This window comes from Xenopus laevis, chromosome 5S, assembly GCF_017654675.1.
Source record: "Xenopus laevis strain J_2021 chromosome 5S, Xenopus_laevis_v10.1, whole genome shotgun sequence".
Lineage (NCBI taxonomy): Eukaryota > Metazoa > Chordata > Amphibia > Anura > Pipidae > Xenopus > Xenopus laevis.
Genome location: NC_054380.1, coordinates 127,537,520 through 127,556,080, shown reverse-complemented (window position 1 = coordinate 127,556,080; position 18,561 = coordinate 127,537,520).

Sequence of the window (18,561 nt, the reverse complement as noted above, 5' to 3'; positions counted from 1 at the left end):
TGCAAATTATGTTACATGTCCTGCAAAAGCTTTACAGTGCCACAAATGCAAAAAGGTAGGACATTTTGCTAAGATCTGCCGTAGTTCTGCTAAAGATGTTCATGAAGTCACTACTACAAATGTCCCAGTATTAAGTGTGGATAAAGCTGGTACATTTATTCCAGACAAGTTTATATGCACTGTCAGTGTCAGTACTGCTTCTGCTGACAAGGGACACTCCATTAACCTGATGCTTGATACAGGTTCAGCTGTTTCTATACTACCAAAGGATATTTTCTTGAAATATTTGCAAAAGATCCGCTTGTTGCACCTGCCCGGAAACTGGTCAATTACTTAAAGGATCCAATCCCTGTGCTTGGTTGCTTGCCAGTGACTGTACAATTTGAATCAAATACTGCAAAATGTGACTTTTACATTGTGAATAAGGGAACTGCTATACTTGGAAGGGATCTCTTTGCTGCATTAAACCTACAATTAGTTGATGGTCTCATTACTACAGCACCAGTGCCTGCCACACAGCCAGTGTCTTAAATGTCACCACAAAGCAAAACTCCACTGGGTTGTGCCAAGAACTGTGTACACAAAGTTAAGTTGAGACCAGATGTAAAACCAGTACCATTTCCTGATTCAGCATGGGAAAAACCTGCTATTGATATTGTCAGTCCTTTTACAGATGCTCCTATAGACTGTAGATTTGCTATAACTTGATCCAAAGGAGTTAATATCAGATAACAGACCACAGTTTGTCTCATCCGAGTTTGAATTCTTTCTGAGAGAGAGGAATATTGTGCATAGGAAATCTTCAGTGTATTACCACAAGCAAATGGAGAAATCGAGCGATGCATTGTTGTTGTTTATTACATTTGCCCAAATGCTTTCCTGCTATAGGGGGAATATGTGGTGTTTATACAAATGGCCTGTAGATGTCACTGTGCTCAGACTTATACTGTGCATACTTCCTGACAGCTTAAAAGTGAAAGTTACTGTTGTGTAATGGCTGCATGAGAGCCTGCTAATAAAGCACTGTTATACTCTACTCATCCTCGGCTACCCAAAACATAACACAGTTTACTAAGTCTGTTGCCTCAGGGGGCAGCAACCCCAGGAACGCCCATGTTATTGGGTTGTTGTTATAGTGGATCAGGGCAAGGTCTTTTTAGATGAGCAGTTTTTTAAAATTATGGAATTCACTAAAATGTTGTTTTTTGCATTTTCTTAAAAGGAAGAGACAGCACCACAATGGTAATGTTAAACACGTATTAACCTGTGTTTTATTCACAACAGCTCACTTTTTCAGTTGTATACAGTATATTCAACAAACAAATCAAAGTCCATTCTTTTGATACCAGAGCAGTTGGGTCGAATGGCAGTTGCAGTACCCCAGAAACCTGCACACCTCAACCAATATTATAAATAAGAATTATTAAACTGCCTGGGATTGAGTTCTTCCCTTCCTGTTTCCTACTTCCTGGACAGAATGCTCCCTCCTAGCCCCACCCCTTGCTTGGCATTAAAGGAATTGTTCAGTGTAAAAATAAAACTGGGTAAATATATAGGCTGTGCAAAATAAAAAATGTTTCTAATATAGTTAGTTAGCCACAAATTTAATATATAAAGGCTGGAGTGACTAGATGTCTAACATAATAGCCAGAACACTACTTCCTGCTTTTCAGCTCTCTTGGTTTACACTGACTGGTTACCCTGGTTACCAGGCAGTAACCAATCAGAGGTTTGAGGGGGTGGGGGCACATGGGACGTAACTGTTGCTTTTGAATCTGAGCTGAATGCTGAGGATCAATTGCAAACTCACTGAACAGTTATATCCCATGTGGCCCTCGCTGACTAACTCAGAGTTAAAGAGCTGAAAAGCAGGAAGTAGTGTTCTGGCTATTATGTTAGACATCCAGTCACTCCAGCCTTTATACATTACATTTTTGGCTAACTAACTATATTAGAAACATTTTTTTTATTTTGCACAGCCTATCTATTAACGCAGTTTTTATTTTTATATGGAACTGTTCATTTAAGAACACAATAACTACCCTAGAGGAATGCAATACTATGGTTGTTGAATGGGCATTGTCCATGTCTCTGCCATAGACGCAATGTTTAATTCATATTACAAGCTATTACATTATATTGGCTTTGATGAATTGCCCTCCCTACAATATAACAAAATAGGATGTCAATAGCCATGAATACCCTGTAAAATAAATCCTTATAAACGACTCTTAGGGGCACATTTACAAAGCTCGAGTGAAGGATTCGAATTAAAAAAACTTCGAATTTCGAAGTGTTTTTTGGGCTACTTCGAACATCGAATGGGCTACTTCGACCTTCGACTACGACTACGAATCGAACGATTCGAACTAAAAATCGTTCGACTATTCGACCATTCGATAATCGAAGTACTGTCTCTTTAAGAAAAACTTCGACCCCCTACTTCGGCAGCTAAAAGCTACCGAAGTCAATGTTAGCCTATGGGGAAGGTTCCCATAGGCTTGCCTGAGATTTTTTGATTGAAGGATATTCCTTCGATCGTTGGATTAAAATCCTTCGAATCGTTCGATTCGAAGGATTTAATCGTTCGATCGAAGGAATAATCCTTCGATCGTTCGATCGCAGGATTTGCGCTAAATCGTTCGACTTCGATATTCGAAGTCGAACGATTTTAGTTCCTAGTCGAATATCGAGGGTTAATTAACCCTCGATATTCGACCCTTCATACATCTGCCCCTTAGTGATGTCATCAGTTGTAAACAGAGCTCAGTGATGTCATTTTTGTCAAATGACTCACTAAAACTCGTGTGTTATAATAAAAGTACCCCTTGTTGGAAAATATTAGGATATTAGCAGTAACCTCTGAGACTTATAATATCCTTATATTTTACAATTAGGGGTACTTTATTCACTATATATCCCTCTCTGACAGCCCATATAAAAATTTACAGAATGAGAACATTTGCCTGTTCTACTTTCCAATTCATCTTATATATTTTTTAGTACTTTGTTGTTTCTTTTGAGACACGTTTTCACTCATGCGGCCGCAGAGTTTAATCATTCCGCTGCCATGTGATTTAGACTTCAAATATCCTGTCCAGCAAAGCATTCACTTTATCTTGAAATATACGCAAAAAGAGACAAATGGGTTCAATTACAAAGCATATGGCCTTCTCTTTACAGGCATAAAGTTCGTTCATTGAGATGAATAAATAAAGGTACATTGTGGGACGAGGGTGCATAAGAGGGGATGTCACATGTGATATAGAGAAAGGGGCTGATGGTTAAACATCTCATTGTGGCTGATTGGGGAGGGAGTTTTATGTTTCAACAACGAGCTGGATTTTTTTCTGGTTCTTTGTGCATAGAAAAATCCTTTCTGGATGTAAATTTTTTTCAACACTGAATATGATTAAGGGTACCAGAGCCCAAAACACATTAGGTTTTTGTTCCTTCTGCCTATTTAAGTAAAACAAATCACGACTATTATTTTAACTTTTTTTTGGGGGGGGGGGGTTTGGGCTGATATTCCTATTTTTGGAAAATATATTGAAGTTCTCAGGAACACTTGAGGACTGTGCAGCCTCCCCAAATACAAATGGTGAACTGGGAGCGACTAGTGATGGGCGAATTTCTCCTGTTTCGCTTTGCCTAAAAATTCGCAAAAAATCGTGAAATCTGAAAGTTCACGAAAAAATCATGAAATACGAACGTTTTCACAAAAAATATGTGAAATTTGAAAGTATTCACAAAAAATCGTGAATTTGAATGGTTTCACAAAAAAATCGTGAAATTTGTACGCTTTCACAAAAAAATCGTGAAATCTGAACATTTTCACAGAAAAAATCGGGAATTTTCACCAGCAAATTTTCGCAGGAGATTTGCTAAACGCGGAAAATCGCCGCAAATTTGTGCCAGGCGAATTTATTTGCCCATATCTAGGAGCGACTACATTTTGCATTTTTTGCTAAAATACTGGCCAGCTGAGCTAATGCGATTTGTAATTGATGATTAGAAGCAGCAAATATTTTATAACAAACACTGATGCATGTAAAAAGAAGAAATTACACTTTCAATCCCTCAAAAGATGGTAAGAAAGTTATAGAAGGGACAAAATAGTTTACATTTATAATCACCCGAAGAATCTGATTGGTGGCTCTTGGTTTTAGACTTTACCCCTTTAACAATTAATAATTAGTAATGAGCGAATTTGTCCCGAAACATGAATTTGACAATTTGACGGTCATCCATTAATTTTCACCGCCAATTTCGTGTATTCGCCGGCAGAGAAATGATGAAATTCAAATTCGCGCCTGCCGAATAAATTCGCCCATCACTATTAGTAATCAGAAGAAGTCAAGCTTGGAAGTGAGATGGAGGGATTTTTAAAACATGCCCGTCTCAACGTAGGGTGGGCCTTTACAGATTTAAATATAACCATTGAATTGGCCAAAAGATTGGAATGTTGCAACCAGTAACATAACTATCCTCTTCCGGGACCAGATGCATAACGTGCAACTATCCCTCCATACGCACATTTTCTTTACCACGTTGGGTGTGGTCCTGGGTAGTGATGGGCAAATTAGTTCCTTTTCGCTTTGCCCAAAAATTTTCGAATTTCCTGCGAATTTCCTACGAAATTCCTGGTCTGTTACGGACTATTTTTCAAATATGTTTTCAAATATGCTCATCTTCTTCTAAGAAGGAATAGTTTGTCTTTAAGTTACCTTTTAAGTACAGTACTAACTTGATGCTGCAGGTGCTATTTCCAGGCCAGGGGCATTCTGATGTAAGTGCATCATCAGGATACTTTATTTGGTAGCATCCAACATTTTCACGCAAGATGTTAAATAAGGGTGCTGAGGCTAACCATCTCCTTTAAAGGAGCAATTCATCTTTAAAGGATAAGTAAACCTTAAAAATAAGTGAATGTAAAATTGATGCTATTCTAAGCACTTTTGCAATGTACGTTCATTATTTATTTTTTTTAGATTCCAAGATATTAAGGGAAACATGTACTGTTAACATAAATTCATTTTGTTACAATAAAGCCACCTGCTGATCATTTTCAGACCAGTCTGACCACCAAGTAGTCAAGGAAAAGGCTGCTCTGATGTTCTTCCGCTTAGGAAAATATTAGAAACCTTTCTCAAATCTTTCAGCAGAAGTAGAGGAGAGCAGCCTCTTTCTTTCTCCTGACATCTTCCTTGACTACTTGCTGGTCAGAATGGTCTAAAAATGTCCAACAGGTGGCATTGTAACAAAATTCATTCATATTAACAGTACTTGTATCCTTTAATATTTTTTAATCTAAAAAAATAAATAATGAATGTTTATTGCAAAAGTGCTTAGAATACACCCTCATTAATTTTCTATTCACTCATTTTTAAGTTTACTTACCCTTTAAGTTAAAGGAACAGTAACATCAAAAAATGGCTGCTGTGTAGCCATGGGGGTAGCCATTCAAAGGTGTAAAGGCTCACGTTACCCAGCAGATAAGCTCTGTAGAACATAATGGTGTTATCTGTTATCCACTATTTAACCTGTGCCATATAGACTTTTTTCAATTTCCGCCATTGCTACACAAGCAGCTAGTTTATATGAACTATAGTAGTGTTTTTGGAGCAAACACATCAGTTTTACCAGTGCAGGGCAACACTACATGATATTTTTATTACTTTAAAACACTTTAATTGTTGGTGTTACTGTTCATTTAACTTTCCATTCAAGTTTATCTTTTAAGTTAATATTTTTAGCTGTTGAATTATTTATGTCTGCTTCATCAGGCGCCATTGTGCCAAATACTGTAAAGGTTGTCTGGCATTATTTTCCTGGAGCTATTGCTTGGTCTGGAGGTAACAGTAGCTCCTGGGTCCTGCGTCAATAGGTAGAGCAGCGCTCAATAGGGAACAGAAGGCTGGAAGGACTGAGTGGTGCAGAACACAACCTTATGGAATTGTAAGGAGCACATTCTGATGCAAGTACCTTTAATGAAAACAGATGTTATGTAGTGATGGGCGAATTAGTCCCGTTTCGCCAGAATTTCCCGCAAAATTCACAAAACACATTGAAGTAAATGGACATCAAAATTATTTTGATGCTCGTCAATTTCTGCGCTCGCAACTACTTTTATACGCCTGCCTATTTTGTCCAAATGCATTAAAGTCAATGGGCGTCTGAATAATTTTGACGCAGGACTATTTTTATGCACGCGACTATTCTGAAACACGCCCAAATGTTTTTGTCGCGGAGCATTTTTCGCCGGCAAATTTTCACTGCAGCTTTGAGAATTTATTAGCCGGCGAAACGCAGAGATTCGCCACTAATTTACGATTGATGAATTCATGTGCAGCTCACTGCCGGGAAAGTGTGGTGACTGCAACTGCACTTGCGGATATTCGTGAGCCCTCAGGTCTTCTTGTAGGAGATCCACTTAAAGGGCATGTGAAGGCAAAAAAATAAAAGCCAATTTTTACTTTCTTTAATGAAAAAGAAAACTATCTCCAATATACTTTAATTAAAAAATATGTACAGTTTTTATAAGAAACCTGAAATTCTCCCTTTATTTACAGCTGTGGATAGGAATTGTCAGATGGTCCCTAACTGCTGAGCAGGGAAACAATCATACTTATGAACAGCAGGGGGAGCCCCCGCCTTACTTCCCAGCCATGCAGAACTAAAGCAGCTTTGTTTATGATGATCCCTAAGCAGCCCAGATCACACTGAGCATGTGCACAGTCTTAGTCTTGCAAAGATGTTTAACAAAGTTACAAGATGGTGACCCCCTGTAGCCAACTTTGAAAGCATAAATTATTTGTTTGATTAGGTTTGTGATGCAGTAAGTTCATGTTTATATTTAGTATACAAAATACAGCATTTCTAGCCTTATTCTATTTTAGACTTTAAATGCCCTTTAAGACGAATCCCAAATTTAAATCCAAACATTTCCAACTAGTTTTCTAGTATTAAAGGAAAAGATGTTAGCAATCTTAGAATAAAGCAATGAAGAGCTGGATCCCTCTAGCAGATATATGATATTGATCTGTAGATGTGACTGCAGTGTGTTTAAATGATGCTGCTGTATCTATGGAGCAAATGAGAGATGGCTACAATATCACACAAGCCTCTTCCTAAATATATTTCATATGAAACATGGTAGCCTTATTATAGTCGGGGACTTTACCCGTATAAACATAGAGGCACATTTATCAAATGTCGAATCTCGAATTAATGCAAGTTTTTAAAAACTCCCCTAAACTCCCATGAATTCTAAATTTATTTATAAAATCGAATTTTTTAAACTCGGATGAATGGAATCGACCCGAAAACTTGAATTGAATTTGATTTGAATTTTAAAAAACTCGATTCGAGTTTTTTTCTCAGAAAAAACTCGAATGTCAGGAAGGCTGCAAACAACTCCAAATTGATCCTTGGACCTCTCCAACTGACTTATACAGCAATTCGGCAGGTTTTAGGTGGCAAATAGTCGAATTCGAGTTCTTATAGGGCCGGAGAATGATAAATCTCAAAAAGCAAATTTTTAAAAAAAATTTAACCCCCTTGTCGAATTTGACCATAACTCAATACGACCCTTGATAAATCTCAATTCGACCCTTGATAAATCTGCCGAATCAAACGATTCGAAGGATTTAATCGTTCGATCGAACGATTTTTCATTCAATCGTTCGATCAAACTATTTGCGGTAAATCCTTCGACTTCAATATTCAAAGTCAAAGGGATTTACATTCGGCAGTCGAATATTGAGGGTTAATTAACCCTCGATATTCGACCATATGTAAATCTGCCCTTACGTGATCTCAGTATTATAAAGGAAGCAATGCCTCTGACCTTCTAGAAAAACAATTGCTGAGATTTTTTTTAAGATAAATTAGAATTCAATACCCATTTCAGAAGAAGTGGATTAACCTGTATAATGATCCCAAGACTAGTAATGAGCAAATCTCATAATTGCAAAATGCCATGAAGTCTTTTCAAGCAAAATGTGTTTAAGTAAATGGACATTTTTTCATTGTGCTTTTTAAAGGAGAACTAAAGCCTAATTAAAAAAGTAGCTAGAAATGTTGTACATGATGTTTTATGCTTCTGTACCAGCCCAAGGCAACCACAGCCCTTTAGCAGTAAAGATCTGTGTCTCCAAAGATGCCCCAGTAGCTCCCCATCTTCTTTTCTGCTGATTCACTGCACATGCTCTGTGCTGCTGTCACTTACTGAGCTTAGGGACCCACTCACAATATACAGTACACATAGAATAGAAATGTCACAATATAAGGCTGATTAGTAATTAATACAGATAATTACTACATGGCAGCACAGAAACCAGTGCAATTAGCATCAGAATTTAATAATCAGCCCTGTAGCATCAGCTTATATTACAGGGGAAGCTCATTTTCTGCTGGATAATTAGTGACGACCCCTAAGCTTAGCTTCTCAACAGCTGCTCAGAGCCCACTGAGCATGTGAGTGTCACAGACACTTTCCAAGATGGTGACCCCCTGTGACAAGTTTGAAGTCCTGGATCATTGCTGCTATTGACAAGCTGAAACTTTAGCCTTGTGCAATAAGTTCACTATATAAAATATGGCATTTTAAGCCACAATCATTTTTAAGAGTTTCATTCTCCTTTAACACAAAATACATTGGCGGGAGTTTTCTGAGAAATTTTGATACATTTTTGCAAAAAAACTTTTCAGATGGCCAGAAAACATTTTAATAAAAGATGTTTCCCCAAAAAACCCTAAAAAACATTTTTACAGATAAAAAAAATAATATAAAAAACTTTTTTTTTACATTACTATGGCAGTGTACGTCATATAATAAATATGATACAGCCAAGCCATAATTTTTAAACAATGAACAGCATCTTATAAACCCAATTTAGACAGGACTCTGCATGGAAAAGTCGGCAATAATATTGTCGCTTGCAGGGTTCTTGTTATTCCAAGGGTTTCATGGGTGAAGATTAGCAATTGACAAAAAAAGTGTTGCTAAGCAACATAACTTCTGGTACCAAAGTGCTTCTGAATGTAAAACTGCAGTTCAGAATATATATATATATATATATATATATATATATATATATATATATATATATACTGTAATACACAAACACACAATTATCCTGTAATTTATATCTTTATAAACTGCTCTTACTGATGTCATCAGTTATAAACAGAGCTTAGTGATGTCATGACTCACTAAAACGTGTGTATTATACTAAATAAAGTACCCCTTGTTGGAAAATATGAGGATATTAGAAGTTACCTGGGAATTCCATGACCTGTATTTGCTTTTATATGTATATAAGAAACGTATCCACACAAACGCTGATTAGTGCAGTCGAGGAATATCCCCTTTTATTCAGCCACCAAACATCAACGTTTCGGGGGGAACACCCACCCTTCATCAGGATGATTTGCTTTTATATGGTCATGGAACTCTTCGGTGGCTTCAGATCTATTTATCATTGTTATAGAAGTTAAATACATTTGTAATTAAACAGCTGTTATTAGCAAAGTCTTGAATGCGAGCACGTGTGGAGGCATAACCTTGCATTTACAAACATTTCAGTAGTTATTTATCAAGCTCTGAATTTTTCTAGTCAGAAGGGGAAAATACAATTTTTTCAGAAAAAAATAAACCTTGATATTTTTTTTCAGGATTTATTAAAGTCCGATGGTGTTAAAAGTCAGATGAAAAAAGTACTCCAACTCAGACCTGCCGAGAGCATGTAAAAGTCAACAAAAAACAATTGGAAGATTTTCTGAGTTGTGTGAGTTTCCGAAAAAATCGTAGCTTTTGGTAAATTTTAAAATATTGTAGGTTTTGAGTGCTAAATCTGAAAAAATCGCACAACTGGGATTCTTTTTATGATTTTATCATGACTTTTTCTGCACAAGAAAATTTTGTGAAAATTTATTGATAAATAGTGCGGAAATTTGTATTTGGTCATAGTAGTTTTTTTTAGAAAATAGTGAGAACTAGGGATGGGTGAATTTTTTCATCTTGTTTCGCCACAGAAATGATGCCAATAGACTTGTATGGCGTCGTGCGTCGAAAAAAAAAGTGCGTCAAAATTTTTTTTTGGGCAAAACGAAATGGGTCAAATTCGCCCATCCCTAACTTTTCATATTTTGATGAATAACCCCTAAACTTAATTTGCTGACAGGTTCACAGTTTAGTTAAACCCCTTTGCATGGAACTAATAGTTTTACATGTAATGGGAATTTGAAAAAGACACAAGATCATATAGTAAATGAACAATCTTTTTTTATAGAAATCGTTAGTTTTAGATTTGAAATCAAAAAACCTTTAGTTGCTTAGATATCAAATTCATAATACCACAACTTTATTCATTTCTGCAAACTGTGCAAGGTTAATAAACCAAATTTAATCTGACATTAATAAAGGTATCTGGGTTGGGTATGTCAGGTGCAATAAAGACAGTACTGCTCCCTAAAATGCTGTATCGCCATTACTAGTCACTTTGTCTATACATAAATCAACTACAGAATACAATCAAGAATTATATATGGGAATGTAAGAAATTATGGTTTCCGTAAAGGTTCTTTAAGGGAGCAAACATAAGACAGAACCGCCTAAAGATAAAAAAGTAACACTATGCCACAATACTTGACTCTTAATGGGTCTGTCCCACCAGAAAAAGCAGCATTTCAATCTGAAAATAAATTGCTAGATACTTGGAGAATCTCCTTATTGATGAGAAAAAAAAACCAAAATCCTCAGACCCCACCAATATTTTACATCCAAGCTGCAAATATGGTCGGAAACAAAATCATATAATTTCTTGAATTTGGTATCAGTGGCATTCTTACAATTAGTAATAGCTTGCCTTGAGATGAATATAAAGAACTTAAACCTGTCCAAGTGGAGGGAGATGGGAGATACTAAAATTCAAGAACTCCATCAGCTGCTCAATCAAATCTTTTAAAGAACTACAAAAAGAATTACCCATCTCAGATAGAGTTTTTTTTATATATCTCCAAATATATGAACAGCAAAACTACAAATGCTCAGACCACTTTCACAGTTTTGTCAAATGCTGTTTTAACAAACCACTTCAAAAGGGGACTCTCCCAATTTGTTAAAGAGCTCTGCTTTTTGAGGAAGTAACAACTAACAAAAACAGTAGCAAAATGAGAAAAAGAAGGAAATAAAGCATTGACATCATCTCAGTGAAACTAGTGGGGCTATTTATTAAAACTCATTTTTTTCCCATTATTTCAATAATAAAAATTCAACCAAACTCCAATCCATGATGTGGCTTACTTTTCTTGCTGTTGTCTGTTGGGTAAAAGTTGTGACAAAATCGTGCAACTTCAGATTCGAAAACCAGTGTCAAACAGCCTAAAACGTTTGACAATTGTGAAGGCAAAAAAACATGTTCCGATTGTTAAAGGGACCATCTGCCATTGACTTTTATATGATTTTGACAGGTTTTAGCTGCTGTATCTTTGGATTTGATTTTTAGCAGCTTTGGGTTATAATAAATCTTGAAAAATTCAAGTTTATTTCTCTCTAAAAATTCTAATTTTTCCCCTTTAAAAACTCAACCAGAAAAATGTGAGGTTTAATAAATAGACTGCTTAGTTTTAACTGTTCCATACTGCCAATCCAGATGTAAAAATCCCGTACTATTGATACTACACTCCTAATTGTTTTCATAGAATTTCCCCTTATTTCTGTTGGAGGAACTATTCTGCTAAAATCATCCTTTTCACTCCCATGTTTAATTTTTCGCAATCGCTAGCTTTTATTTTTTAAATGAAGACACTCTTATATGTTAACAGTATTCTCTTTAGATTGCGGGAAAAATGTGATTGCAAACTAAAATGCCGTTATTCCATACAATCATTGAGGTTATAAAATCTGACCTGGAAAAAAATTAATTTGCTTGAATTCTTAGGATAAACTTCTATTTTCTGTTCAAATTTTTTTTAATATGATAAATTGCAACAAATGGAGTTTACAAGACTTGATTGTGAAAGAATTCAAGATGGCATTTTGCTTTGCAGAAATATTCTCAAATAAAAAAAAAAATGCCCCTAAATATAGTTATTATAGTTTATAGTATAAATATAGTATAAAGTTAAGCTTTCATATTATAGAGGCATTTGTCTGTGAATCTTGTTCATACGCCAAATTCCTGTGAAGATGAATAACTGAAGAAATGGGAGCAGAATAAATGGGCTGCATGGTGTCAGGACTGCCAGAAGTACCCGACCCAGAAGTACCCGACGGCGCTGTTTACATTCCCGGCGGTCACAGTGAAGATCCAAGATGGCGGCGCCCATGCTGAACATATGGCTTCAGCGTCGCTGCATGATGATGTCATCACTGGTGCCGGGATCTCATCATAAAAGGGCGCCCAAAACACTGTGACGGCGCCCAAGAATAGGATTCAATTCACTACTGATCCTGGGTTCCTGTACTGCCTGTTTTCCAGCCTTGATTCCTGCTCCCAGCCCTGATTCCTACTTCCAGCCTTGATTCCTGCTCCCAGCCTGTTTCTAGCTCCCAGCCTGTTCCTGCTCCTGCCTTGGTTCTGACCCCTGCCTGAACTCTTGATACTTGATTCTGATCTGCTTGCCCTCGTTAACTCCTGCCTGTGACCACTACTACTGATTCTGCTTAACCCTTCGGATACCGCAACCTTGCTCCCTCAAGAGGGCTTCCTCCTTGATCCAGACTACCTCCCTGGAGGGAGCTCTTGGCTCCCTGACACATGGATAGGATTAATAATCCCTTTATGTTGCCTTAAATTGCTTATTCTGTGCAAAGGGCATTCCACCTCCATGAAAATTCAATACACTTAAAAAGTTCCATGTTATTGAAGTTTATGAAGAAGGAGGTGAACAAACAAAGTGTGGAGCATGGGATAAAATAAATCAGTAATAAGACTCCCCTAATACTTATCTAAGAGATTTTTTCCTTTGAAGTTTGGTGAGCACCAATGTTCTTCCTTCATCTTTGGAAATGTAGATTATAGATATGTATATGATTTTTTTTGTTGTTGTATCACAGCTCTTGATGGTTTTTCTTCTTCTCACTGTTGCTTTCCAATTAAGGAATTGTATTTCTAAAAATTCTCTTATTCAAATTGCAAGTTACAAAAATAATTCAGTGTCCTCTGGACATACTATTAATTGTGAAGCCACTTTAGATGCCTTTCTTCCTACTTTCTCTGTGAGGTGGGAAAATATAAAATAACGTAGAGAACTTAAAGGAGCCCTTCTTCATATAGAATGGCTGTGGTGAAAGGTGGCATTGAAAATCATTAGGCTTCACTCTCTAAAGTAGAGATGCACCAACTATATATTTTTTTAGAATGTTTCTGAATACTAAATCCTCCACCAAAGATTTGTCTGGATATCCTGTTGCTGTTGCCTGGAGCTCAAACTGGAGCTTAAATTTTTTTGACTGGATAAGATTTGATTTGACCAGCTACCCTTACGTGTTAAGTGTTTGATTGCACTCTGCAAAAGTGGTAGGATTTTCACAAATGAATGTTTGATGTGAGTCATTTTGTATGTTTCATTGATTAATTGCAAGTGGTAGGATTTGGCTGAATCCTGGATTTGGTGCATTGTTTTGCATCATTACTCTAAACACTATTCTGCATGTTGTTATCAATCATAGTTTAGTTAGCTGCATGTTTTACATAGTTGATGGACTAATAGTTTTAGGTCTTTGTTAACCCTCTTCTGTTAATCAAAGTAAGGCTTTAAAATCCAACTATGCAATCAAGGGCTTTGGAACATGACAGGATAATTATCAAATGACACAATAGTACACAAGGTAAATAATTCAAAAGACTATATTTCAATGACGCACTGGCTTGTAGTCACTTAACTTGCTAATGACAAGCTTTGCTAATGTTTGGTATTCTGACCCTCATTATCATATTTCACAGTTAAATTACACATTTGACCCATTATGTCTTAGCTAGGAAGCTAACAAGATCTTGTAAAAATGTGCAGGGAATAGTATCACACTATGGAAGGCCTAAGTAAATAACTCAAGTGGTTTCAGGAGGAACATTTTTATAAAATTATGCCCCACATATTGCAAAGAGGACATGGTGGTGAATGTATTGCATCCTGTCAAGTCAGGGAACTTGAGAGTTAGTATTTAGAAAGCCAAAGTGTGTCAAATACAGGGCTGCTGCTGAAGACATGATAGGTTTGGGACAGAGATATTTAGACTTTTACAAAGGGAAGACAATAGAGGAGAAGAAAATTCCTTTCCTTTACAAAGCACTAGTAAGTCCCTATCTAGAGTTTGCACTGCAGTTTTAGTCACCAGTATTTATACATCACATTACGAGACTTGAAGTGTAGTGGTACCTGGGAGACAGCGGACTCGTCCGCTACCTCCTCGTCTGTGTGCCTCCGGACGCATAAACACAAAATACAGAATTGACATATGACGTCATCGAGCTTGGTGCGAAGTTCAAATATCTAAAGGCAGGGCCGGATTTGATCGGCGGGCGCCCCTAGGCCTAGTGAGTGCAGGTACACCGGAGCACTGGGGATCTGTGCATCCCCGGTGCTCCCTATAGAGCTGCTGGGCGGCATGCCACCCCTTTGCCGCCCTAGGCCCGGGCCTTTGTGGCCTCGCCACAAATCCTGGCCTGTTTAAAGGGGCTGCAGCCAGTTGCCCAACATAGGGCTATTTTCTAACAGTTCCTGGGTGTGATTCAAGTCTGATTATCTAATCTTTGACCCTTGCCTGTCCCTGACTTCTGCTAGTTTCGCTGCCTGTACCGACCTTTGTTTTTTCTCTCAGATCATGACTTTGTTCTGCTACTGATTGGTTTTGACGTTGACTTGTCTCCTCAACTGCGTCCCTGACTCCTGTTTCTGTACTACACTGTTTGATTGGTATTGACCTCTACCTGTCCCTCAACTACGGTTCCTGTTCCCCATTCCTCCTGCCATGTTACTGCTCCCTTGTCTGCCCAGAACTCTTGCCATAGTTACATGCAGAAGCGTGAGCCCCGACCAGAACCTTTGCTTCTGTTCTGGGTTTTGGGATACCATTCGTTACAAGAAGACTATGTTGATTACAGAAGGGCTCAGTTATGAAAAAAGGTAGGTCAAGTTGGCATTTTTTACTCTGCAAAAATAATGAAAATACAACACTTGTGAAAATATGTATAAATATATAATGGGATCATACAGTAAACTTAATGGTGCTTTATTCACCACTAGATCCTTCTAAAGGGCAGAAAAGGAAGTTCCATCTTTAGATGCAGAAAGGGAAAGCTGGGAAGCTGTGCAATTCTTTGTCTAAATCAGTTGAACTGATAGATACTCTACATTAGATAACTTCAAATATACCTTATATGCTTTTTTTTATCAAGAAAGGATATACAAAGTTACTGACATTACAGGATTTTTAGTAAACGTTGATCCATTGAGTCAGGAGGAGTTATTTTCCTTCCTCTGCTGCAAATTTGAGTTGGCTTCACATGGGGATTTTGCATTTCTCTGGATCATTCCACTACTCTTATAATTTCTTAATAAGTGTGTAAAAATATGTAGGGGACCCAATCCCTAACTTGTATAAGTGAGAATAATTAGCAGTGGTCAAGACCAACCCTTGTGGATGCATAAACTATAGGGATGTAGCGAACTGTTCTGCGGCGAACTTGTTCGCGCGAACATCGGCTGTTCGCGTCTGCCGCAAGTTCGCGAACGTCGCGCGTCATTCGCCAATAGGCGTTCGCGTCAAAATCGTTCGACCATTCGACCATTCGGTCGCTAAAATCGAACGATTTTCGTTCGATTCGAACGAAAATCGTTCGATCGAACGATTAAAAATCCTTCGATCGTTCGAATCGAACGATTTTCGGATGTTCGAAGTTCGCGAACTGTTCGCGAACTGTTCGCATTTTTTGCCGGTGTTCGCGAACGGCGTTCGCGAACACATACTCGGCGGTTCGCTACATCCCTAATAAACTATACTGGGCTAATAGGAGGTAGAATGAATGGTCCCTTCGAAAAAATCTGGCCGGTTGCTAATGTATACCTATGATATGGCATGATAAGATGTTGCTGATATAGCAGCAAATTAGTATTATATATCTCCAAAGCTGCAAAAGTAGAAGCAATACCAGATGCCTGAGTGATGTGGACGTTGCAGTGATTGAAGGCCCCCCCATGGTATAAGAGATGCAATGGCAGATTGAGATTCCCTGACAGTATCAGGGAGGGAGAGTGATTAATACTGTATGTTATTGACAAAGGGCAGAGAGAATGGCATTCATCATGTATGGTCTGAAAACTCAATTATATTATGGAGAACCTATTTTAGGAATAGTACATGTATTACAGCAGTAGATCAATTAAAATGACTATATAATTGATAAGCCAAGGAACTTGAATGGAAATTATGTCAATCAAGGAAAAGTCAGTGACTTGTAGGAGCAAGATCCAGGTTTGGTGAAACTATGTAAGTAAATATTAGTACAAGTATTGGATCTCTTATCAGAAATGCTGGGACATTTTTCTGTTATTTGGATGACCATACCTCATTTTTTCTCAAAAGAGTTTTTTTTATATTTCTCTAAAACCCGAAAAATTAAAGATTTATTAAGTGTAAAAACCACGAAAACCTCTAATACAAAACTGAACCAAGTAAAAGCTGTAGAGGTCCCATAGAAGTCAATGTAAGCTGCTCTGATCCTATTGGACAATTATTAATCAATTAGGACTTTTAGAGGTTTTTTTCCTCTAATAATTACCCGAAAAATTCAAAGCTTTTTATTGCATCATTCACCATTTGTTTCCGTCCGTACTTTGCATAGCTGTGGCATAGTGGGGAATCTGCACCTTGTTCAGTGCGCACTTTACACCTTACTGGTTTCGATACAGCAATATACAGGAATGGCATCAAAATAAAAGCTTGAATTCTTAAAGAGTGCTTAATAGGAAAACAGGTTTCTAAAACATAGCACATTGTGTAAAGTGTAATTCCCATTGATCAGCACAGATCTAACGATTCAGAGGGGTGTTAGAACCCAGTACTTTCACTGACCTCTAACACTCCAAAGAGCAAAATGGTGTTCAATGGCTCCAAGCGGCCAATGTATTTTGACAAACTGACACATGTAACTTAAAATTTGTGTGATAAATGTGCCCATTGCAACCCTTCCTAACTGTTAGGAAAACCTTCCCTGTCAGGAAAGAGTGGATAAATTCCCCAAGTTGATATTTGATAGATTAGCCTACATCTAAGGGTTCAACCACAAGGGCAGATTCTGGGAGATTTGGTCGCCTGGCAACTAATCGCCTCTTCTTCAGGGTGACAATCTCCCCGAACTGCCTTCACCCTGCCTGCTGCCTGCTAAAATGAAAAAACGCCTGCGGTAATGCACTCGCGGCGCTTCGATTTCCGAAGTCGCCCAAAGTTTCCTCGTAAGGCAAGTGTGACGAAACATAAAGAGGAAAGACATTTAAGTCTGCAAACGTCCTTTCACCTATAACATTGTGCATTATGGGTAACAGACTTAAAGTGACAGACGGGTAAAATGTCCCTATATATATATAATTTTAGTATAGCATGCTACCAAAATTGTGTAGTTTAAGCAAGAGTCCATACAGAAAAGTCCAATTAGTGTTAGGTGGGGTAGCAAAACCCAGTAAAAGTCCATTAAAACAGTCCAATATAAAGTCTTTGTTTTCCATTGCATCTTGAGAACAGGTCACTGTTTGTATGAACCGAACATGTGTAAAAAGGAAATTGCTAATTAAGCCTATCCTAGCTCTAGCTTATGAACTGTGCATATGTTATGTCATAATGTTATCATATTGAGATTGCAATAGTGTAACTAAATCAGCAAACCATAGCATTACATCATTAAAGCCAGCAACTATAAATTAGTCTCCTAGGTCCCAGCCTCAGCTCAAGCTTCCGCCTATAACTACAGTCTTTTGCTTCGGGAGGAGCCCTCCGCTACTCGGATGCCACCAGGTCTTATATTGAGAGGACCAAGGAGAGAGTTGTGGGCAAGCTAGGGAATCAAACGTGTGCAGGAAAAATGGAGAACAAGGGACGTGGTCAAGGGACAGGCCAATATCAATCGGGAAGGGCAGTACCAAATCAACAGTAGTGCAGTACAATAACGAGATCGGAAAGAATGGTCAAAGAACAGGCAGAGGTCAGGACAGGCAGCACACTAGGAATGGTCAGGAACAGGCTATGTCAGGAACAGAAAAGACAGACTAAATTGCACCCACTTGCATAGAAAGGCAGTGGCAGTGAGTTATTGCCATCAGGCATTTTAAATATTTGAATTTTTTTCGCCAAATGTGATGACATCAGACAGAGCGATCACGTCAAACCCGGATGTGTATCAATTAGGGATTGGCATGAGAAGGAAGAGGAACCCAACTGTGAGCTTGGCAGGCATCCCCGCTGCATCACTAGACCACCAGGTACTCTCACACTAAGGTTCAATCAGTGCCAAAGGAATGGACGGCACTCCACTCAAGGAGGGAACAAAATTTATTGCAGGC